The sequence below is a fragment of the Ochotona curzoniae genome, unplaced genomic scaffold (genome assembly GCF_017591425.1).
Source record: "Ochotona curzoniae isolate NIBS_2020 unplaced genomic scaffold, NIBS_Ocur_1.0 contig_64, whole genome shotgun sequence".
Lineage (NCBI taxonomy): Eukaryota > Metazoa > Chordata > Mammalia > Lagomorpha > Ochotonidae > Ochotona > Ochotona curzoniae.
In genome coordinates, this window is record NW_024466502.1 from 19,833,138 (window position 1) to 19,859,550 (window position 26,413).

The 26,413-nt window shown below is 36.3% G+C and overlaps 1 long non-coding RNA gene across 1 annotated transcript; it reads left to right on the forward strand.

Annotated features, from left to right (window-relative positions):
• The first annotated feature begins 8,189 nt into the window (after positions 1 to 8,189).
• On the forward strand, positions 8,190 to 25,849 carry LOC121163492. The gene is made up of 3 exons (XR_005884900.1): positions 8,190 to 8,207; positions 9,743 to 9,747; positions 25,783 to 25,849. It is a non-coding gene; the product is annotated as an uncharacterized LOC121163492 (long non-coding RNA).
• The last annotated feature ends 564 nt before the right edge of the window (positions 25,850 to 26,413 follow it).

Below are 26,413 nucleotides of genomic sequence, written 5' to 3' on the forward strand. Positions count from 1 at the left end.
ACGGATTAAGATGAAGTAGATAGGGGCCACTGCGATAGCCTAGTGACTAAAGTCATCAGCTTGCATCCTGGGATCCCAAATAGGTGTCAGTTTGTATCCTGTAAGATCATTCTGTCTTTTCTTCTCTCTGTAAACCTGACTTTCCAATGAAAATAAATGTCTTTTAAAAAATGCAATGGAAAAGCTTCAACCAGTATAAGATAAAAGTATATAAAATCTCACTCTGAAGCAGCACTCATACGAAAATCTAGGGAACAGTGAAGTAGAAAGAACATTCAAATTTGTAGTAAAGATAATCAAATAATAGCAAGATGCTGAAAAAGATGGACCATCTATGAAAAATTAGCAAAGGAGGAATTCGTGTTGGAGGATGGGATACAAGTCATGTTGACACTGGGTGTGAGATGGGCATCATATTCTTTAACCCAGGTATCCTCAAGGGATTTTTTTCTATTTGTAGAAGGGACACATTTTCATTGGATTTCTTTGAAGATTCACTTGAGGGCTTTTTGGAGGGGAATGAAAGCAGTGGCCAAGAAAGCAGAAGTTGACTCCCAGAAGATGCTAATTAACACCTTTGACTGTAAGTGATGAGGATACGCTACTTTTCCAGGATGAAACATAACCCCCTGCATGTATTTAATACAAATAATAAAACTAGACTGAGCAACATTTGATGAATAATAGAGACATTATTATTAAAGATCTTAAACAAACTTAATTTGCAGGAATTATGGGTTAATTATACACAACTGGTCAGAGACCAATTGTTTCCGATTCTTGAATTTAATGTGGTGACTGGATATTAGCACCAATTTTTTGTTTCTAAGATTTAGTGATTCTCTTTCTGTACCTTGCTTTTTACTAAATGCAGTTCACTGTGAGCTAAGACTTTCAGTAGTTGCAGGACAAGAATGCTCAGTAACAGAGGCCTGGATTTGTTTTCCCATTGCTTTTCCGTTGGATTTGAACTGTGAACAAAATGGTTGTAATCTCTATTGCCAGCAGGATACTTCTGGATACTTTCCTTTTCCAGGATTTAATATTCTGCTTAGATATAAATTTCTAGAAGCTTCCTTGTTTTGCATTAAATTTGGTAGTTTAGTTAGCTTTGATAAATGCTTAAATTGTAATGTTAATCTTGGGATTTGAAAAAATAACACTGATAAACTGGAGCTTTTGTCACTTGTTTAAAATATACAAATGAGTTAAGTGCATTTTTGGGTGAGTAGGATCTGTAATTGTGTGTGTGTGTGTGTGTGTGTGTGTGTGTGTGTGATTTTTATGCTGAACTATCATATCTTTTTATTAGCTTTCATCTTGTGCAAGAAAGCCAATGCTAGTGTCAGGCATAGGTTACAGGTACCAATTTTTCTTCAGTAAACTTGGTGATTGTAGGGACTCTTCCTATGTGTAAGTAATAGCAATTTGTTAGTGTCTGGGTAATATTTCTCTAGAGTAAGAAAAATAATTATGCATTTTTTCATTCTTACAGGTATTCTAGTTTTTTAGGATCTGTTTACTATAAGATCCATGAAGGACAGTATCCAAGGTAAAAGCATGGAATGATTCAGGTGTGAGCCAAATAAAAGTATGATTTCCATTGTCTTGTTTATGGACAAGAAACTGTTGATATATATTTTCTGGATAAAACATGTTTAAAGTATAATGTGCATGGTATATTACATAAAATATTATTATAGGTAGCATAAGACAAATAGCAACTTTAGTATATATACAACATATATTTAAATGTAATTTTTAGTAACCTTAGTGAAAATCCCAATATTTTTGGATTTATAAAATACAGGGAATACAGGCAATATTCAGAAGTTAAAAATGATTCTAGCTAAGGATAGTTACCTATGACTCCTCTGTTATATGAAGATAAGTATAGGAGGGGTATTAAGGCAAACGTTAGAATTAGCTGTAAATATGTTGCCAGTCCATGGATCATTAAAATTTTTGATGCTATTTGTGATCTCACAGGCTTCTTATTTTTACATGCTGACCATATTTATTCACTAAAACATAATCATTTTCTCTTTCAACTTTAACGAGGGATTTTAAGTGCTATTGGGTTGATTACAATTGAATTTTCTTATAACCTCACATATCTACAGTAAAAATATATTGCCAGATTCTAGGAGTTTGCAAAATTTGATCACAAGTGTGTATTAGGAAAGGAAATGGAATGATTCATGGACTTCAAAATTCTTTGCACCACACTGAATTTGTCATTTAGTTCAATTCCCTCAGGAATCTGCTGAAGGACCTCTAATGTGTGATTTGAAAACCTTTTACTCCAGCTATTGATTTACTTTCTTCATATTTTTATAATTTTAATTAATTTTTAAGATTTATTTATTTTTATTGGAAAGGCAGATATACAGAGAGGAGGAGAGACAGAGAAGAAGATCTTCCATCTGGTGGTTCACTCCCCAAGAGGCCTCGACTGCTGGAACTGAGCCAATCCAAAACCAGGAGCTCTTCCAGGTCTCCCATGTGGGTGCAGGGTCCCAAGGCTTTGAGCCGTCCTGGACTGCTTTCCCAGGCCACAAGCAGAAGCTGGATGGATGTGAAGCAGGGCTGTCAGGATTGGAACCAGTGCCCATATGGGAATCCAGTGTGTAATAAGTGAGCACTTTAAACACTAGGCTACCACACTGGGCAATGCTTTCTTAATATTTTTAAAAGTACTTTAAAAATATCGGTTCTTTGATGATGTCAAAGCTAGTAATTTCTGTTTCATGAATTACTTTTTTACTTTTAACAATGTGAGCATTGTGAAGATTGAACTTTGCAGTTAACAAGAAACCCTGACTCAACCTGTAGTCAGAATAGCCTCCTACGCTTCCTTCTACATGTTATGACATTAAAGATTTTCCTTTTACCTATTTTATTTTAATTGATATTTGCCTTATTTTGCATATGAATCCCAGTTTTTCTTGAAATATTTATTGGAAGATCATTTTTTCTCCATTGAATTCCATTTATACCGTTTCAAAAAAATCAACCTTTACTATATGCAGATGTGGCCTGTTGATTCTATTTACATGGTGAGGTCTAACACAGAATTTGTATGTGTAAGTGTGTTTCTGGAGAAGCAAAACGTTAAGGACAATTTTTCTGAATCGGCAGGAGAATTTCTGTAGTGCATGTTTTCACACGCTTTTATTTAATGATGTTAAGGTCTCTACTCCCAATTGTAGGTAGAGAGCTGAGAGTTCCTGAAGTAAATTATTTCTAGAGATATTCAAAACATATGCAATGGATAAAATATATTTATATGATTCAAGGAGCAATGCATATGACACATTCAAATTTTGGAAAACAAAGTAAAATGCCATTGGTTTGTTGTTCCTAATGTCTCATGGTACAATGTTGGTGGAAGAGAATGATTTCGGGAATTTCTATATCCATATCAACCTCAATTTAAATGACCTAAGAGGGTCTTTTCTTTTTTTTTTTTTTTCAAATTCTGGTAAGACTTGTTTTCCAGTAGAAGAGTCTGTTCACCCCCAAGAAAACTTAGCACTGTAATGTCCCCTTGGTACCAAGGTCTTTGTTAGTCAGGATTTTCTGAAAGGACAGAATAAACATACATGGAATGGGGATTGTGTTATAAGAATTGGCTGCTCTGATAATGAATGCCAAGAGATCCATTGATTTGCATCTTGTATAACAGAAGAATTGGAAAGCCAGCAGCATCATATAATGCAAAACTGAGTCTCTGGCAACAAGAAAATCTAGCTATCCAGTAGCAGAAGACAATGTCCCTGTTAAAGTAGAGAGAGTGGCCCAGCAAAGTGACCTCACTCTGCAGGTGCTGGGATCCCTTATGGGAGTAGGTTCTAACATAGGCAGCCCTCTTCCCATCCAGTTCCCTGCTTGTGGCCTGGTAAAATAGTCAAGGACAGCCCAAAGCCTTAGGACTGCACTCCGGAATAGGAAACCCGGAAGAGGCTCCTGGGTCCTGGCTTTGGTTAAGTGCACCCCTGGGCAATGCAGCCACTGGGGGAGTGAATCAATGAACGAAGGTCTGCTTTCCTGTATGTCCTTCTCTCTGTATATCTGAGTTTCCAATAAAAAATCAAACTCAATCTTTAAAAAAGAAGAGTGAAATTATTCATTCAACCTTCATTTTCTAGATTCAGAAAGAGCCCTAATTACAATGGTGAACTTAATTCACTGTACTATTACAAATGACAATCTCTTCCAGAAATGGTTTTATATATACAAATATGTTTCACCGGTTACTTAAATATCAGTTAACCCAAACAAGTTGAAATAAAGATACACAAAACAATGTGTGTGTGTGTGTGTGTGTGTGAGTATTACTTTTCACTAATCTTCTATACAGCCCAACATCGTATCACCATAGTCATTCCATCCTTAGAGTTCAGCATTGTGGCATAGTGCACACCTGCACAGTTAACCATCCATATGTACTCTAAGCGGTTCCGCTTTCCATCTAACTCTCTAATAACGTGCCTGGTAAAACAGCTGAAGATGCTTCAGAACTTGCTTTCCTGTCACCGAATGTGGGTATCTGGCTTTAAGCTACACCTGGCATTGGGTGCATTTGGGGACTGAATCATAACATGCGTACTGGCATATATGCATGTTTAGATATACAAGCATAATATATTTGATATAGCAGTTGCAACTTTAAAATTCAAGTTTAGCTATTTCTTATGTTTAAGTTTACTAATTTTCAATAGGAAAATAAATGGAAAAATAGAATATTGTGATATTTTATTTAGGTTAAGCCAAATGGCTATTTACAGGAAGAAAAATTCATTTTTCATTGCTGTGATCTGAATGTTTGACCACAAAATACCCACGGAATTTGTATGTGGAAACCTAATCATAATATAATGATTTTAAAAAGCAATAAGTTTGGAGAAGGAATAGGTCGTGAAAGTGGAAACCACTGCTCAGACAGGACACCAATGACACAAAAGTTCTTCCTTAAAATTTTTGAGAACAAAATAAGAAACTACCTTTTACAAACTGACAGAAATTCTTAATTGCACGTTGCTTGAACTGTGATAAATAACATTTCTGCTGCTTATCAGCTACCTCATTTGCCGTATTTGTTAAAAGTGTCTGACAGACAAACACATTCATCTTGTTTAATTAGAAAGTTAGCTGATGACAATTCAGATGCCTGGTAAAAAGAATCTTGTAAATCACACAGCAAATCTCCCAAAAGCATTAAGGAAAGAATTGGCAACAATTTGTAGGGAAATCTCTTACTAAATACTGTGGAGGCAAGTTCAGCATACTAATTGTTTTCTGTTTTAGTGTTTAGACACACCAAAATTTTATGAGCAAACACATCTAAATTAGAAAGCTTATTCCTTCAAACTAATTGCCTAATAATACTTAACTAAGACATCTTAAAGTACATTGTTTGTTCATGTATAAAATTATTTATATAATAATAATATGTAAGCACATTCCTCAAATAGTATATTAGTTAACTCATTTGTTATTCATATCTTCACTCATGAATTCATTCCTTTTAAATTATAATTTGAATTAATTCTCAACATTTGTTGTTACCATAACATTCATGATATTTGTATTAAAGATGAATTGTCTAATACTGATCTTGGCTTATTGACTAAAAATTTAGAATTACGTTAATACAGAAATTTAATCATTGAAAGATTCATTTAGTTGTTTCTAAGTCAGTTATGGAGACAAAGGGATGTTATGGGGTTTATCGCATAAAAGACCACCAAAGCCAATTTTGGAATTTGGGGAGTCTTTATTAGCCAGATGGCAAAATGCCCACTCAGAACAAGTCTGAATGAGACAACCCGGAGCTTCCATTGCAATGAGCTTTTAAAGGGAAAATGAAACAAAACAAAGCAAACAAACAAACAAAAACACAGCTTGGAGTCCTACACTGGATAGCAAGCAAAAAAGGGCACAGAAGCTACAACAAGCAGGCTAGAGACAAGATGAGCAATTCTATAGTTATAGCCACCGCTAAAATTCTCGGAAACTGGTTGCATTTCTCATGGGGCTCAGGTCCCTGGATTGGTTCCTCTTTATGGGAGGAGGGTCATTCTAACCAGAATGGTGACCTTGGATGCACTCTACAATTTTTCACCCTGTCACAATAAGAGAACAAGAAACATTTTGTTCATCCACTGATTCAGTGTCCAAGTTCTACAAAGAGCGAAGTTGAGCCAAATTGAAGTGGAGTACCAGCACCGTAACCTGGCTCCCAGGGGAAGCGGTGACCACTACCTTGCGTGGTCCTCCATTGTCTCTAAAGTCCATTACCTGGGGAAAAATCCAAAAGTGATGTACACGATGCAGGCATTTCACATGCTAGATTCACAGGTGGCAGCTTTAGCAGTTACACCACAATACTGGCCTCCAATGTTTATGTCTGCACAAAGTATTTGAACTATGTAATTTCTACTAATGCAAAGTAGGGAGCCTTCCTTTTTCAAGGCGGTTGAGAAAGATAAATGGGGGGAGGGGCGGAAAAGAAGGGAGAGAAAGAGAGAGAGAAACATTGAGTCTCAGATGTTGTTCAAGAACAATTTGCTTTAAAACACACAGTGTCATTACTATTCATAAACCGATGGCAGTACCTGGTAACCAGAGTAAAACCCTCAGGTGTAACTTATTTGACCTGAGATATTCTTTCGTTTTCCCCAATCTCTCGCTAAAATTTCTAAGATTCATTGAACTATTTGCTGCCTCTCAAAATAACACACATGAAGCTAATCCTGCTAAATTTATTTGTTCTGGTTTCCAATTGTATGTATGAAAAAAGTTTATCATGTACATATACATGAGTGAATAGTATTATTGTTTACAGAAAGCAATGGAGAATGATAAAAGATACCTATTATACCCTATTATATTTCCAATACCAATGAAAGAAGCAACTTTATTTTCTTTAATTTAGGTTCTGGTTCTGGTTTTGCTTGGGTCTGTCCTTGATTCAGACATTGAGATCTCTGGCTATGGAATCTGTTGATGTAACATTACAACCATCTGAATATTATTGCTTTTGTTAAATGCACTTGCCCGTATTGAAAGGATAAGGGCATTTTGTTGAGCGAAGCATACTCCTCCTTGAATTGCCAGCCGAAGTTGAGGGCTATTTGCTGGTCTGGTTGTTTTCTATCAGGCTTTCAGTTCCACTGTGAGAGTTCCAGAGTGCCTGCAGTGGAATTAAGCCCATTGTTACACTGTCTTTGAAGTAATTTGAAGTGTTTTCTCTAATGCATTTTAACTGCTTTCACATGGTCCTTAAAATTCATAATTGTTTTTTCTGTCTGTATCTAATAATTCTAGTTGCTATTGTAGCATATTTTATGCTATACTATATAATGTTATCTTGTTTGATTTTACACAAGATGTCAGGCAGCTATTTATCCACTAGAGACTCAATTTTACAACTCACAAGAATCTGTAAAAAGCTCCACTGCTGTAATCCAACAAGATGTCTGTTTTTATATATTGGAGTACACAGAGTTAGAAAGGTTAAGAGACCCTCCTTCTCCGTGTGACTTTTCTAGCAGCACTTATTTATGAGCAGGGTATGGCGCAATACACCAAAGAGTCAGTAGTCAGATTTCTCATGCAGAATTTAGGGTTCTAAGTTCTGAAGAAAACATTGTGTTGAAATGTGTGTGTGTGTGTGTGTGTGTGTGTGTGTGTACAACAGCCCCTTTCTGCGTTAAAACAAACAAACAAACAAAGATTCTTACTTCTAGTGTTGAATAATCCACTTCACCACAAGCACTGTTTTGGTCAATTTGATATTTTATTTATCCATATAACTGGAAAAGAAATAAATCTAGGTTTAAAACTACAGAATAGATAGAGTACTTAAATAAGATATAATTTGACCCATATGAGGATTCATACAACCTAACGATATACAGAGAAGAGGAGAGACAGAGAGGAAGATCTTCCCTTTATTAATTCACTCCCCATGTGACTGCAGGGGCCAGAGCTGAGCTGATCCAAAACCAGGAGCTTCTATCAGGTTCTCAATGCAGGTCTACAGTCCCAAGATGTCAGGCTGTCCTTTACTGATTTCCCAGGCCACAAGCAGGGATATGGATGGGAAGAGGGGCTACCAGGATTGGAACCAGTTCCCATATGGGATCCTGTGGCGTTCAAGGTGAGGACTTTGGCCACTAGGCTATCATGCCAGGCCCTGTGTGCTTCTTTTAAAATAAGAAATTGATCAGGGTGACTCTTTAGTCAATAATACACCCTGTAATTATGATGGCTGAAAATTGTTTGTTCTCAGAAATTTCATTGTGGAGTTGTTGCTACACATGTATTGTTTCAGGATTTTTCATACCCATGGCATATATATGCATTTCTTGAGAGAGAAAGACACATTTCATCACATCAGTGGAATGCCTGTAACAGTCAACTGGAAAATCAGTTGAGAGAACTCACTTGAGTTAGGTGACAGCTGACCAACCACTGGAGTCACCATCATTTCCCAATGCCTGAATAATAAGAAGACATTTCACTAGAGAAAGGAAAGAAATGTAGCCAAATTCCTGCTGCTATTGTCAACCATCCTTGTCCCTGCAGGGCTGGTCGCAACTACAGAATTTCATTTAGTTTGAATAAGGTAGGAAGAAAACGATACTGTTCCCAACATCAACATCCTAATGACAATTCCATAGCCTTCAGTCACTTCAGCTCCAGCTTAGGAAACTAGCAGCAGTCTGCATGTCTGCTTTACCTCAAAATGAGAAGGAACCTATTGAACCCTCCACCAATAAAATGCTAGGATTGCTTTGCCCTGGTAGAGTCACTACTAAATTCTGTCCAGACTAAGGGGGGAGGGGAAGGCAGTCCCTTTCCTGCAACAAGCCATGAGAACTGGAGACAGAGAAATTTCCAAAGCAGAGATTGTACATCTGAGCTGATTCACTCCCTTGTGACCTCTGGTTTTTCCTTGCTAACTTGGGACTAGTACTAGCATTAACCTTTGTTCAAGCCAAGATGTGACCTGAGAAATCTCTTCTCTACTTCATAGATCTGTGTGCCATGGCCCAAACCCATTACTGACTATGGTTGTATCTTAGAAACTAGAGGAATTGCTTGTCTGAGTCTTACAAATCTTCCAATGCACATGATGATGTTAAAATTTTGGAGTAACACACACTTGCTTGAAGCATCTATAAGAGTCTTCCTGAATTGCTCTGATTCAGAGGTGGTTAACTCAATCCCCAGTATGATTGTCTTTCATCCAAAAGAATTCAGTAATGATCATCTCTCAGTCCCAATTCTGCTATAGTTAAAACTGTACCCTAAATATTAGCTCCTGGAGAAGTGGTTTCCTGTATGCCATTTTTAAGGAGTCCTATAATTGTCATTGAAAATTTTCCTGCTTATGCATTAATCACCTTAAGTAGTAGGGTAAGGTTTCCTTCAAATTGCTCAGTTTTCAGCCAAAGAATTTCTGCGATGCTAAGCATATCACCAGTCATACACGTAAAGAACATGGGATTGCAGCATCCACATGACACAAGATCATGGGAGAACACCATCCACACTGCACAGCTCACCTCTCACATGAATCTCTATAGCACAGAAGAGAATGGAGTGACACATTCCAGATTCTCAACAAAACAAAACAAGTCAGTCTGTGATAACATACCCAGCAAAACTTTCCTTTGTCTTTGGAAAGGGAATAATATTCTTCCACAGTTAAAAAAAAAAAAGTTAAAAGAGTATGTCTCTTACAAACCTGCCCTACAAAAGATGCTTAACAATATTTTCTTTTTCTTTTTTTTTAAAGACTTATTTTATTTTTTTATTGGAAAGGCGGATATACAGAGAGGAGAGACAGAGAGGAAGATCTTCCGTCCAATGATTCACTCCCCAAGTGAGCGCAACGGCCGATGCTATGCCGATCCGAAGCCAGGAGCCTCTTCCAGGTCTCCCAAGCGGGTGCAGGGTCCCAAAGCTTTGGCCCGTCCTCCACTGCTTTCCCGGGCCACAGGCAGGGAGCTGGAAGGGAAGCAGGGCTGCCGGGATTAGAACTGGCGCCCATATGGGATCCTGGGTGTGCAAGGTGAGGACCTTAGCCACTGCGCCACCGCGCTGGGCCCAACAATATTTTCTTGACAGAGAAAAGGAATTGCGCCCACCAAAACCAAAGGCAAATGTGAAGAATATCCCAACAAAATAACAACAGAAGACTAAATCAGTGAACAACCCATTGGTAAAATGACAGAACTAAAAACCGCCTATTTGTATTAACCCTAAATGTAAACAGCTTAAACTCGTCAATCAAACGCCATAGATAAGTATACTGGATTAAAAACCGCAACCCACTTATTTGTTGCCTACAAGCGAAATAGTTTATCAACAAAGTTCAGCAGAAACTGTATCTGATAGATTTTGAATATATTTCTGTTAGTTTTACCTCTTCTAAAACCTTTCTGCTCACTAAATTCTTCAGGGGCACACAGGTCATACAGGAGTATCATTTTCTTTATTTTTTAAGGCATAAAGGTAGCTTATTCAGGTTAGTCTAGGACTCCCAGCCACTTTCTCAATTCTTCAGGTCACATTAGTCATTCAGTAACATGTTATTTAACTTCATACTGTTGCTAATTTCTTTTTTTCCTTCCTATTATTTGTTTTGTATTGTGGCTTTTCATTTAAGGGTACGTATCATAACTGTCTAATGGAGACTATCATAAGCATCTCTACTTACAGAAAAAGATGGATTCCAAGTGAAACTGTTTACTGTATCTTCACAATAGGATGCTGGAGTCTGCCACTGTCTGTGCCCGCAATGATGCACATATGATTGTGTACAAAGAACTATACTATATTAATGATATAGGGAGAAGTCAGTGAACGGGGAGGGAGCTGGGGCAGGGAGAAGTGATAATAATAAAAATAAGCAAAAATAAAGCAAAACAAAGCAAAAAATCAACAGCACTTAAATACAGCAGAAATTATCTTACTGCTAATATATTTGCAAGATTAATATTATCAACAGTAGCTACGCATATAATAAAGTTCCTAGGTATAAATTTGACTAAATATGTCAAAAACCTACACATTAAAAAGTGCAAATTCAGACACATACACGTGGGCAAGAATCTGCATAAGTCAAGTGAACTGTTCCTTTCCGGTCCCTTTGGTTAACTTAGTATCGCAAGCTATGGAGGAAGAGTGAGACAGACAGGAAGCAGTGGTAACCCATGAATGCTGGATTGAGGAATCATCCATCGCTTGTCTGCCCGGTTGGTCCTGAGGAGAACATTGCAAGGTGAACATCTTTTATGATAGAGCTAAAGAGTAAATCTAACTATTTGTTTTTGTTCATGGAAGAGAATGCTCGCTAGAAGAACTGCTCTAAAATTGTCAGAACCCAGCATCTTCAGGAAACAGAATCTGGTTCTTTTCATCTTTTATATGTCTGCTAAATCTTTAAATCAAAATAAAGCCTAAAAATAAATTAGAATCATATCAAAGAACATATATTCAAAGTCAAAAGGTAAGATACAGACAAGCAAAGCAGAGGAATTTTAACTCCCTAATGGCCACTGCCGTAAGAAATCTAAATCCAGGTAACCATGGCAACATTGAAAGTCAAGCACAGTTCAATTTCTGGCTAAATTAATACAAATTCTCACAGTAAAGATGTATTTACCTCAAACTCCATTAGCTCACTTGATTCATTCAGTTTTCAGTAATAATAGCAACCAAATAGAAATTATGAGACAAGCCATACAAAAAGAAATTCCTAGATCTTCTTAAAAAGTATCAAAATCAATTGTTTTGAACTCAGTGAAAGGAAGTATATTGTTTACTTGATTTAATATCTTAAAAGCTAAAACTGTGACCTTCCCTAAGGATAGAACCATTATAATTATTTCACAGCAAGTAAAAAAATTCCTAGATTTTCATACTATGCATAAGAACTAAATAGTGGTATCCTAAAACATGTATTGGGATTTCATATCTATGCATGCAATTTGCTATACTATTAATTTTCTACAAATGATTGTATATGATTACATTTGATGGAAAACACGCCTTATTGTTCTTTTGACTTTGCAAGACAAAATACAGTTTAAGAAATAGAGCAAAACATTGGGTGTGGGAAAACCTTGCTGTTTGCTAAAATCCTTAATTTGGGGGAAGATATGAAGTATTTGATTCTTGTCTATGGCTTATTCACTTTAGTACCCTCATGAAAACAAAATTATCAGCATTAAAATTTTTGAATAAGTAACCCTTAAGTTCATGTACTTTACAAGTATGCATGAAAGCTAGAGTTTTATGTACTTATATGATATTTAAAATAATTCTCCAAAGCATCCCCACATGTTTATTATTAGAATGATCCATCTTTGCTGTCTGTGGGGATAAGGGCACAAGATAATGGATCACACATAACTGCAGCTGTAATTTTATGTGTATACCCAAATACTTTTTGAGAAAGGAATATATACACCTGATATTTCAAAAAATAAGCACGCAATTGATGCTGATATAAAAATTATAGAAGCACCTTAAAGGAGGAGAGACAGAGAGGAAGATCTCAATAAGTGAGCACAACGGCAGGTGCTGAGCCAATCCGAAACCAGGAGCCAGGAACTTCCTCCAGTTCTCTCATGTGGGTGCAGGGTCCCATGGCTTTGGGCCTTCTTGTACTCCTTTCTTAGGTCCAGGCAGGGAGCTGGATGGGAGTGGTGCTGCCAGGATTAGAACCGGAGGCCATATGGGATCCCAGTGCATTCAAGGCAAGGACTTTAGCAGTTAGGCTGCTGTTGCAGGTATTAATTTTTAATTTTGAATGAAACACAATTTGCTTAGTTAAAACTTTTATGCCTTTTATATTTTACCTAGCCATCATGAAAGAATAACTAAAAAATGTAGCATGATAGGCACTTATTGAGAGTAAAATGTTTATGAAGTTCTGTTAGAAGTAGCATTTTGCACATTAGTCACAGAGTTCATATCCTACTGATTTTCAGTACTGATACACCAAAATATTGGCTATGGTTACTATGCTAAGCTATTACCTGCATAGGTTTATTTCCTGATTGCTTGACTTCTGAGTCAGCTCCTTGTTTATAGCCTGGCAAATCAGTAGAGGATGGAACAAATCCTTAGGTTACTATACATTACTCTCATGTGTGGAGGCCAAGTATTTGGGTCAGTTGGCATGGGGGTGTGAGGAGCATAACTCCTCAGCAAGAATACAAGGAGTTTCTGGCTGTGTGGCAAGGCCCAGCACAATGTCTCTCTAGGGGTCCAGCAAGGTAGCCTAGTGGTTAAAGTCCTCCAGGTTCTCATATGGGAGCTGGTTTTGATTCCAGCAGCCCCGCTTCTCATCCAGCTCCCTACATGTGGCCTGCAGTAGTGGAGAATGGTTCAAAGCCTTGGGGCCCTGCATTTGTGTGAGGGACTTGAAAGAAACTCCTGGCTCCTGACATTGGATCGGTGTAGCTCCGGCCATTTCGTTCGGTTGAGGGGGTGAATCATTGGACAGAAGATCTTCCTCTCTGTCTCTCCTCTTCTCTGTTTATCTGACATTGTAATAAAAATAAATAAATCTTTAAAAAATAGTCCAATCATCTCATTGCTTCTTCATATTGTTATATGGACGGTTGATCAACTCTGATATTCATGGAATTCTCCTGAGGATGTTTTTGTTTTTCTATGAATGCGAAATAATTTCTGTAACTGGTTTAATATGGGAAACTGATTATGTTAATCATATTATGGTAAAATTGTCTTTAGCAACTTAATGAGATGTGGTTAAAAGCTTAGAGTAGCACAATGGAGCCTATATCATTCCAAAAGCTCATTGTGTACCCCCCTTTGACCTGGAACTTACTCTAAGATGCATGGTGTTCTCCATGAGAAATGGCTTGACAATATCTTGGAACAGATGAAAATCATGCAGGTACAGAGTCTGTTTACCATGCAGCCTCGAACTGTTACAACACACGAAATAACATGTTTTGATTTCTCACCATGTATAGCACAAAGTGTATGTAGCATTTTCTAAAGGGATACAAAAGTGAATCCCCAAAGAAAAATGGTTTAACACTTCTATCCTATATGGGCACTTGCATTTAGGGAAAGAAAACAGTTTGAAAAGATAACAAAAAGTTTTTTGTAGAATGCCTCCAGTCATAAAAAGGCTGACTTGCCCTGATCCTTCTCACTGCCCTTTAACAAAAGAACAAAAAACAATTGAATCAGTACTAGGTGAGGGTGATGGTAAGTAGTATATGACTGATTACAAGATTTAATCAAGAATCAGTGATGTGTGCCTTTATAAATTCCTCTCATAGAGGAACTATCTTTTTAGTTCTGTACTCTTGATATTTTAAGCAATACTAGTTTAGGTTTAGTTAAACACTGATTTTGGATATAAGTAAACCCCCTGTCAGTGTGTAACTGCATGTGCTGCCAACCGTGGAGTTCCTGGCTTCAGCTGGGTGACTACCGGTTTTAATGAGTAGTGGTTTGCTGAAAAAGTTTTATTTTTCCTGTGAAGTAAGCTAGTATTAATGGTTTCTAGAATCATTACTGTATTCTCTTAACAACGAAGTAAAAATAAAATAGTTGGATGTTGTGCAAAACTTGTGACGATTTCTGTATAGATAAAGAAAGCAACTTTTTTGAGCTGTCCACTATGAGCATCATGCCATGGTGGCCCACGTTTCTTCTTGTCTTCTCGCTGATCCACACGTCCTGTGTAAGCTCTCAAGTTAACCTGAGCTGGCCTTCAGCATTCATTAAGCTCAGTATATAGTGGAGTTGAACAGAAAACAGATTCATAAACCAAATCTAAAATAAAATTGTATCTGTTACGTATAAATGACCTGCATTTCAACGACAGAGTCACAGGCATGGGAAATAGAATGCTATTGGCTGTTTAGGGATTGCTAGGAATGACTTTTGTGGCAAAGAACTACTAGAACATTCACTGACTCAAGTTGTTCAGTGGTAAAAAAAAAATGGCTTTTGCATGTATCAACTGTCTTTATTTATATAGATATGTGGTAAGATGTATACTGATGAGGAAGACTCATTTGGAGCTAATGAATTAATTAGTCCACACAATCCATTCCCAGGAGCTAACCAAGGGATGTTCTTATAATATTGGCAAAAATATAATAAATGAAAGAAGTAGGCTTTTTTATATGCCCTTATTTATATAACATCTCCTAGGATTCTCATTCTCTTTGTATGTTCATTGATTGATTTTTAATTACCATGGAATCTAGCAGAAAAAAAAATCATGAGAGCAGCCAGTGATATAGCAAGTCAACTGGGAGAACCAGAAGAAACTCTTACGTCTTTAGTCAGACTTATCCCTAATTCTCTCTCTCTCTCTTTTTCTCTGCATTTGAAATGGAAAAAAAATACATTTATTAAAAAGTTAAAGTCATGCCGATATCTGAGTGTTTTATGGGTTGAAAAATATCTTGTAAAAATGTATGACAATACCCCCTGACCCAGCCAGTACCTGCAAACTATGAGCGTATTAAATGAAATGGTTGAGATTGTGCTGATCAAACATGATTGCTATTTTTCCAAATCAAAAAAGACAGAGACTCAAATGTTAAGAACATGTAACAGTGGAGATGCAGATTGAAGGCTACAGCCATAAACTGAGGTATGCTGAAGACTGCAAGACAGGATGCTCTTCCCCAGCCGCAGGACAGTCAGCTTCTGCTCTGATGCTGGACTTTCAGCTATGAACAATAAGATCATACATTTCTGTTGTAGTGATCTACCAGTTTGTGGTAGTTTGCCATAGTAAGCAGAAATATGGGGAGGAGGTAATGGCAGATTGAATTACCAACAAGTGCAAAGGGTAAGTTCTAAATGCAGCACAGCATGAAGAAGCATGCCAGTTATATGACAGAGCATGTGGCAGGGGCTGATGAATTGAGGTCATGAATACAATCAATTTCTCTAATAACCAGAGATTCTAATTTAAAAAGAATCAATACAAGAAAACCACAACACTTTGCCAAAAACAAAATATACCAGTCAATACAACTTAGCATTTTAATTATCCAAGGTGATATACAAAAGAACAACTAGAGAATTAAATGTGATTAAATACTTAAAGAAAACCTTATAATGACTAATTCAATATTTTCTTGTGAAATTATATCTACAACCAAAACCACAAAATTTTGCTAAATCAGTATTTTGTTTGTGTGTGTGAAAGGAAAAAAAACAAATTAAAAAGCCATTGGCGCCATGTCATAATAGGCTAAGATTCCACATGTAACACTGGCACCCTTTATACTACCAGTTCGCGTCCTGGTTGTTCTATGATCCTGTTTGCTGCTAATAGCCCAGAAAACAGAAGATGGTGCAAGTCCTTGAGCCCCTGAATAGATGTGGAAGATCTTAGCAGAGGCTCCTGGCTCCTGGCTTTTGATCGGCTCAGAACCAGCCATTTTGTCCATTTGAGAGATGAAGCAGCATATGGCACAATCTGTTTTCCTCTCTCTCTCTTTCTCTCTCTCTCTCTCTCTCTCTCTTTCCCCTCCTTCTTATCTCTCTTTCTCTCTTTTCCTCTCTGCTTCTTGTTCTCTGTAAATTTACCTTTCAACTAAAAATAAAAAGTTGCTAACCACTTGTGGTGGGATCAGACCCGCCTGTTACTGGTTTTGCTCTGTCTCCTTGGCACATGGTTAGTTTGTGTTGGTACAACAATTAGGCATGTGACCTAAACTAAAGAAAACAAATTTTGACATTAAGAGCTTTTTTTCATCTAAATCTTGAAATGAAAAACCACTGTGTCTGTTAACTCTGTTGAATAAAAATAACATTGCATTGTCCTTACAATCTTCAATCTTCTGTTTTCTAAACACCTTTCTTTGATTTTATTTATTAAACTCTTTTTCTGTTCACCCAGGCTGCATATTAAGTTTCATAAGAGTAACTTTGTTGATTATTTTGTCACCAAAAACCAAAGAATATTTTGAAAGTAATATTCTCAATGAAGATTTGTGTAAGTATTGAGTTGATAAAACCTAATTAACATTACTTATTGACTTTTGAACTCTGCCACAGATATTTCTTAATAAAGAAGTGTGAACCAAAGTTTAAGTAGCCATAAAAGTTTAAAACAGTGAGTATCACTTTTTAAACTATGTTATTAAATAACATTAAAAGGAGATAGATCAATGCCTGTGACTAGAGAAAGGCTTAATATTTGTAGAATTCCTTTGTAGATACGTTAACTTGCCACTCTATTTCTTACTTGCAAGGGCTTGCTTTATAGCAACTTGTTTTAAAAGAAATGATTCATTTTATTTTTATTGGAAAGGCAGATGTACAGAGAGGAAGAAGCAGAAAGGAATATCTTCCTTCCAATGATTCACTCTCCAAGTAGCCACAATAGCCAGAGCTCTGCCAATTCGAAGCTAGGAGCCAGGGGCCTCTTCTGAGTCTCCCATGTGGGTGCAGCATCCCAAGGCTTGGGGCCATCCTTGACAGCTTTTCCAGGCCATAAGCAGGGAGCTGGATGGGAAGTGGGACTGCCAGGATTAGAACCAGTGCCGATATGGGATCCCAGAATACATAAGGTGAGGACTTTAACCAGTAGGCTACCACGCTGGGCCCTATAGCAACATTTTTTATTCCCTTTTAATTTGTTATTTTTTCTTAATTTTGTGAGCTGAGCTTCCTATTTTCACACCACTATACACAAGTCTATTTTTAGCATGATTCTTTTTGCAATGTACCCAGATGTGAAGATGAAAGCAAATGCTAAGAACATGCAGATATACTTGGGCTAACATGCACAGTGTTTTATTTTCCATAATTATGTGACTTTTTTTCTGAAATGAATTAATTTTTTCAAAGATCCAGAAACTGATTTCAGTGAAGATAAAGTGTGACATTTGTGTTACATTTAAGTAATTTCTCAGTTAGGTGTCCTTATGGATGATGGAGATTATTTCCTACTGAGTAGCAACACGAGTGAGTGTGCACGCTAGACTCACGTGCTTTGTCTGTTATTTACACTTCATTTGCATATTTACTTCTTAAAAATCGGCATTCGTTTTCGTGCTCTCTGTTTTCTGTGCATCATTTGTCTGTGAGGAAAAGACTCATTACTGCAGGTGTCCAAATGTTCCTCACTCATTATGAATTTAATTTTTAATATACTTTACTATGAAACATAGTTTAAATGTTTTTTTTAGTCTTCACAAAATAAAATTACATAGAATAGATATTGTAAAATACATGAAATACATTAATGTACTCCTATTTACTCAAAATATATAAACATAAATAATTTGTAAGTCATCCATACATGTTCAGTACAATGTTTCAGTTCACGGATTTTAGGTGTGCTTTGTACGTGAAGTATAAACGTGCATTTTACATCAAAATGTCTTCACTCTAGTGCATATCTTCCTTTGACAGGCATCCTGTGAGATGCTCAGGCTCAGGTTAGTTTATCCTTACCAAAATAATGCTGCCATATGGTGATAGTGTTTGTAGCTCACATTTCTGGGGTCATCTAGAAGTCATCAAGGCAATTCTGCTGACCTGAAATGGCCAAATATACACTTAAAGGTTTGCCAGCTGTCACCTGGTTAGGATGGATGCAGGTAACGCTGCAGGGGCTGTGTTGGCAGCTCTTATCCGGAAACATCGTCCTCCAGCAGCTAAGTGGAGATCTTCCTGTGAGGATCAGAGATGTGCAACAAGCAGGAAATTGGGTATACATAAATATATGTAGTATTCTGCAACATATGTGTGTCATATAACTTAAGGACTCTTGTCAAACATGGTTTAAGCAAGATCATAATTTATTTTTTGGAAAGTGAGTTTCTAAAATGACATAAGAAAATGTTTTCCAATGTTTTAGGCATTGTTACTGTGTTATTTATGGTACTGTGTTAGATGTGAGGATTTTTTTTTTAACATTACTAAGGGAATAACATTTATATATATCTCATCCAATAATATATACAGATAAATATATGAGTGATTAACCATTATTTTTAGTTATCTGATCTTGGTATTTATTATAAAAATAACAAAAATGACTTTATTTGACAAATACATAACAATATTGCAACATTCTTCTCTGACTGCAGTCTAATTACAACTTAATACCTTTCAATCATCCTTTTCTCGCATGCAACTCCCTCGTCAGCCACCATTATATTTTTTCAAAATAGGCATTATTTACTTGTGCATTTTTTTCATTTATCTGTTCATCATTTATGTGACTTCCTTTGAAATACATCTTGATCTAATATCAATTTTAATAGGATTATTTACTTTACTAATATTAAGTGACCTAAATACACTTGCTATCACTACTTTACCAACTTTTTAACTTGCAAGTATTATTATTTCTTTTTATTCTAGTTTTTTCCTTTAGTATACATGGGCTCTTAATTAAGTGAATTTTTTTTCTATCTTTTCCTTTTTACTTTTTCTTTCCTGTGTTTTCAGATCTGGCCTAAGAAACTTTTGCTCATTCCAATGTCCTAAAGTATTTTTCCATGTTTATCCTAGTATTCTCAATTTCTTTTACCTTCCATATAGATTTTTAACCCATTTCAGTTGATTTTTGTAAGTGCTGAAGTGTAGGCACTCTGCCTTATTCCTACTCCAGCGGATATCCAATTTTCCGAGCATTAATTATTGAAAAGATTAGCCTTCTTCCAAACAAAATTCATGGCAACTTTGCCAGTGATCAGTAAATTTAGTTATGGGTATTTACTTATTAATTTTGCTTCTCATAGCTGAAGAGCATTCTGTGAAAATAAATGCTGTTTTATATTCTGCAGTACTGTAGTAGGTTTTCAATTCAGTTGTGTAAGACCTCCCTCTTAGTTCTGTTTCACTGAAGTTATTTTAGCTGTCTGCAGTCCATTGTAATCCCACATAAATTTTAGTAATGTGTTTTTTAATTCTGTTAAAAAAAAACACCAACAATAAAATAAAAAAAAAAACTTCTATTGGTATTTTGATAGGATTTGCAAAGCATCATTAGATAGTTACAGATACTAAGGGGATTCACATTACATTTACGCTTAAATCCATGAACACGAGGTGTCTTTCCCTTTCTTTGTTTCAGCTTTGATTTCATTCATCATTTGTCACTTTTTCTGTAAAGACCATTCATGGATTTGGTTAAATTTACTCCTGGAAATCACTTGTTTGATTGTGAATTGCCTGATTTGTCTTCAGAGTGCTGTTTTTAGGCCAAAATATCCCAGTCCTGTGTTTCCTAAAATGGCAGCAGAAGGCTTCTGTTCTTTCGCACTCATTACTGAAAAATTCCCTGTTAATATGCAACACTTCACCTTGATTGTTGACGAACTATCGTTTTGACTGAAAGTAATTATAAGATTTTCAGTCTGCTTTGAAAGAGGCTCTAGCTTCTGCCCCTTTTGAACTTTCTATTCGAGACTATTGTTAAATTTACAAAGAGAGATAAATGAAATAATAAAAAGAATTCTTTTACTTCCTACACAATTAGCCCTAATGCTAGCATTTTATATTACTATATCTATTTATCATAACCTACGTAATACTTTCATGTTTTCCTCAGATTAACATCTCATATTAGTGAATTTGCCCCAATTTTGTTAATGTAAGATTTTCTTTTGCATCAAAATGTTCTTTAAAAGGTCACACAGCAAAAACCACAGGCTTTGGTAGATGTGTCCTCTGTTGCAATTACCCAACTTGGCTGGACAGCATCAAACATGTGGCAGATGCTGCCTAAATGACTCAGCTGGCTGTGTCCCAGTGAAATTTTATCCATATTAAAAAAAATAAATAAAAAAAACCTGCAGTTATCCTGTCACATATTTTGATTAGTATATTTCCTCAATGTATAGGGCACACACACCATAGATATTCTCACATTGAATTCAACATGAACTTAATGTTCTGATTTTATACAAAAATTCAATTTGTTGACTTTTCACATTAGCAGCCACACTCATAAGAATTAACTCGTTTAAGTACAAGCCAGCAAAAGATGAAAGAAGGTAATTCTGCATAAAATAGCTTCAACAATGCAGATAATAATTTCTAGTATACAGTCAGCTTCTCGATCAGCCTGTTATTAATATCATCAGAAAAAATGTGACACTTCTTTAGCCAAAAACATAAATGAATCTTTTTATAGCCTACCTTTCAAAAGCATATGAGATAAAATGGGATGCATATACTTTTTAGGAACAAAGAAATAAAGGAATGAGGAGAGAGAGGAGAGAGTGAGAAAGATCACCTCTGTGCTATTTGACTCCTCAAAATCTGAGAGTGGCCAGGACTGGATCAGACAAAATACTGTGTTATTAACAAGGGTATGCCTGCCACATATCCTTGTTTTACATTGCATTCTTTTCCAGCTTCATCTGACGTTGAAATTGCATGAGTAAATATTCGATTTTTGACTACTTGAAATTTACTATGCAAGTGTTTGAAACTAACAGATTTTTTTTTGTGTGTTTTCAGAATCATTGCACATTAATGGAGTAGCATGGTAGCATCACCAAAGCAGTCTGAGGATTTTTCATTATTTCACACATTTCAAACTTCATTTTGAGTTTTCCTCTCTTCTCAACTCACAAAAATTTGTTTGCAATTATGTTATCACTTGTAATATTTTTCCTGAAGCTATTTACATGAAGTCCAAAATATTTTTCCAATAGAATGAGAGCTCTAATGCTCATTTCATAATTGTATACTGCTGCTAACCATGAACAATCTCTAGATGCAACAAATTGAAATTTTCCACAATCAATAATGAAGAGTAATTATCAAACTATATTTTGCAAAATTGCCACTTGAAAGCTTACTAAATAAGTAGAAATTATGACTTTCAAATGAAAATGCATTTGGGCAAAGAAAGTGAGTAGAATATAAATTTTAGACATTTTTTTATTACATAATGAAAAACACCAAAGGAAAGTCAAATCATTGAGTACTCTTAATTCCATATCAACACTTTTTTTTTCTAATTTGCGCTTCTATTTAAAGTTCTTGGAATTGCACTTGAAAGATGTATTCAGTTATATGGAAGAGAGAGGGACAGTGAGAAACAGCCAGAGAATCATTTACTGCAAATTTACTTCTCCAATGACTGAAGCATTTGGAACTGGACGAGGCCAAAGCCACAAGCCAGGGGATCTACACTAGTCTCCCAGGTGTGTATTGAGAACCAAGTGCTTCAGCAATCGTAGTATAAGTACATTAGCAGGAAACTGCGTCAGATGCTTAGAGTAGCCGAGTGTCGGACCAGATGCTCGGATGTGCGATGTGTGCTTCCCAGGCAGACCATAACCAGTTTAGCCAAAATGCCCAACTGTACAATTGTTTTTAAACTCCTCTATTAACTTCTTCTATTCACAGCCAGACAGATACATGTGTGTGTACACACACACACTCACACAACTCAGTGAGAACTGTGTTATTCATCGCCTCTTTACTAGTTTTTGAGAAGGCAATGATGACACTATGGTATTTTCCATAAACATGGTTGATAATACCTATGTATAATAGTTCAATATGTTTTATCTTTTGTAATGTGGTGCTTTGTGTACTCTAAATTGTAGAGAAAACTGCACTTGCTGAAAGAACTTAATTTAATCATGACTGATTTATATATATCACTGTGTATGTAAAAATAACATTTAAAATAATATTTACATTGACACGTTCCTGAGTACTGCTTACATTTACTATTAATATTTATATGGATATTTCAACACATATTTAATGCTATTACCGTTAATAACACATTTTAAAAAGTTAAATATTCCATTTGTTGGACATTGAATGATATCTGATTTTCCCAAATTCACATTAATGTTTAACTTTAATGTCTTAATATCAATGGCTGTAGAATTAAAGGAGGAGAGCTGCTACAATCATGCTCGCTGTGGGGTTCTAGGTGGAGACCCTGAAGATACTGGGGGCTCTGTCTGTGAGGGAGGTTGTTGACACAGTATAGGCGATGGCATTAAATTGAGCCTGGTGCCTCTCCTTTCTTCCTGGCCTAGCATGCGATTCCTCCATAGCTACTGTGAGTAGATTCCACAGGTGTTGAAATAGGAGGCCTCATTACTCTAAATTGGAACCAGTACTCTGCTGGTGAGTGAAGCAGTAGGTAGAAGAACTTTCTATTTCACTCTGGAAATCTGTTCTGCCTTTCCAAAAATAAATGAATGAATGAATAAATAAATTAATTAATTAATAATTGAGTAATGCAATTAAGGAATATCCATTAATGACAAAGTAAAATGGTGTTACTTCCATCATGCCTTTCCAAATACTGATTGATCATATCTTTTTCACAATGAGCTTACTGCGTAGAATGGTTAAATAAATAAATGAAGTATATTTATTCAGTCATTAATTTTTAAAAATGTCTAAGCCCAAATACAGGAAGAAATTCAACTTACATAACAAAAACAAAATATTAACCAAATATTAATAACCACATCAAATTAAGGCAGATAAAAATTAAGCCCACTTTCAGTCATGAGAATTTCATGGCTATCTTGATGCATGTGGGGTGTGAGTACCTTGATTATTCTGGTCAAATATTTTCCATTTAATTAAGCACTATGTCAATTTTTATATTTAGGATAAAATACAACGTGGACATTGCTTTTGTTTTATTTGTGGCAGATCTGTTTGATGGCAGCTCAACAGAAGTTAGTATTTCACTCTTCATGATTTCTTTGAGTTCATGACTTGATCTCACCGAATTTAGCTATTAATATGACACATGTAACATGTTTTCCTAGATTTAGTTAAATCATGAATAACATTTGCTGCAGAGTTTCAAGAGTACCATACTTAAAGCAGGTAAATTATACAACTATTTGCTAGCACAGATTTTTGTTTTCAGATTCAGAAAGGAACTTTTTGCTGGTGATATCTCCTACAGCTGTCATTTCTATGATAGATGAAATCGTTTCAGCCCTTTTTAAAAATATAAAGTTAAAAGTCACTGAGCTCCTATTCCACATCTTAGCATACCATCTCAGCTGCTGCAAATCTACGTGACACAGGCTGGATTTTTAACTTCCTTTTCTGGATTTTCTTCAGCTAATGTTGTTTATGTTGAATAATCACATAAGGCAAAGCGGTAAGAATTCCTCATTTTGTGTTGCACCATGTAGATTTTGGTGGGAGTGAAGCTTTTAATTGCTAATACCACTCTTCACAATGTCATATTATGACTACTTTGAGACTGGCATTCATACAGTTCACTTTTACTTTTTTTTTTTTTCAAAAATCTTCTGATATTTAAAGCCAGTGTAGCTCATGCTCCAAGGGCAAACTGAATGAATGATCTTTTCCAATTTGGTTACAAGGGTTAGAGGGTAAAAGATAATAATAATGTTAGAGACTACATTCATTCCTGGTATTTTACTATTCTTCTATTGAGTATGTAATATTCTGATTGGGTGCCTCGGTGTTACATAAATGATTAAATATTATTAAAATAGCTTATGTAACATAACTTGCTTAGGAGAAACACAAAATGTTATTGATACACGTGTGATACACATGCACAATTGTTGTAATCTTGTAAAATTCTGAATTTATCACTTTTTTAAAAGAAAATTTTTCAACAAATTTGAAGAAAGGAAGATACACAGAGAAAAGAGACAGGGAAATATCTTCCCTCTGATGATTCACTTCACAATTGGTTACCATGACCTGAATTGAGCCAATCTGAAAACAGGTGTCAGGAGCTTCTGGGTCTCCCTTGACAGTACAGGGTCTAGGTTTTGGGCCAAGCTTTGCTGCTTTTCCAGGCCCTAGCTTCATGGGAAGTGGAGCAGCCATGGCAGGAACCAGCATCATTATCGGATCCCAGTGCTTTCAAGACAGACAATTAGATAATAAGGCCACCTCACCTGGGCCCTACAGCTGCCCTTTGAGTGTATCTTAAATTTAGTGATATCTAGTGTTAGGCTTTGTTTCATAGGGAGTGTTGTTTTATAGGAACATTAAATGTATTTCCCTGGCCCATCCTCCATTTGTCTTTAATACAGTCCCCAAATTTGTTTTCTTTTGCAATTTGAAAACTTACATATGTAATCTTCACAATATGATGAAGTTACCCACTAGTATTTCTGTAGTTTAACGGTGCTAACTCCCAAAACAATTAATATGACTAATACAGGTGGATTTTTATTTAATTACTTTGCTTAGGAGGTGAGATGACTGAAATGTCTTTAGGGCACTGGGTTCATGCCTTGAGATGGTTGTTGCTGGAGTTCCTGCAGAGGATGTGGGGACACTAAGATGTGAAGGGAACTGTTCCATTGCAGGCAAAGCCATAAGGAATTTCCCGCTGCATGGCAGGGCCTGTGGATGTCTCTACAGCCACCTAAAGGCAGTCCCACCTCCCTTTGCAAGGACACAGGACAACCCCACTGAGAATTCTATAATGTATTTAGGCATTGTATTCCACTGCGGGAGTTGGTGTCTACTACCAATGTGAGCTTGGAAGTTGATGTTGCTCATAAGTCTTGCCAAGGGGCCTTTTATAATTCATGCTATTTCAGATGTCCCCATTAACCTTATGCTAATCAAGGGACCTATGTTTAGGGTTTCATTCTTTCCTTGATCCTTAGGTTTTCCTTTTCTTTGTGATACATTTCTTCCCTTAACTGATTCAAGATTGAATTGTGGAATAACAGTTGTACTAGGAATGTGTCACTGATTGATATCTGCCTTTTATTGAGAACTTCTATTGAGGAACTTCTATTGAGAGCTTTTAGATGAAACAAAAGGCAGAATTATTCTTGGATATACCCACTTGACCGTGACATCAATAGTCTGTGAGAGCTCATGAGGCTTTCTGTATAAGTAAAGGAGACAGCTGTCTTTCATTTGTCCATTATGATCTGGAAATTGTAGTGGTCCTTTTATTTTCTCTACGCCTATTCCATGCACCCTTCTGGAGTTCTGAACTCAGCTGGAACTGGCCTATGCCAGGTTATTTTGTGATAAAGCTGCATATAATAAATTGAGCCTGGCACAACTGTATTCTGCTTCCTGGAACACCATGTGATCCTTTCTCTGCAAGTATTACATGATGAAACCATTATTCTTATCACAAAGAAAACCAGTGGCATTGTTTTCAATCTTGAACTTCCAAAAACCAGGAGTTAAATAATACTTTTCTATTTATACATAGTTAGAGACCATCCAGGCCTGCTGAGTTCTTGGCCAAACCCTCGGGGCTGTGGCACCAGCATTGTGGTGTCTTAATTAGTTAGAAAATGGGTAGGCAATGCTGGCACTCCAAAATCAATATACAGAATAAATATGGGCCATGTCAGTGGCTTACAAGGCAATCCTCCTCTTAAGACATCCACATCTCATC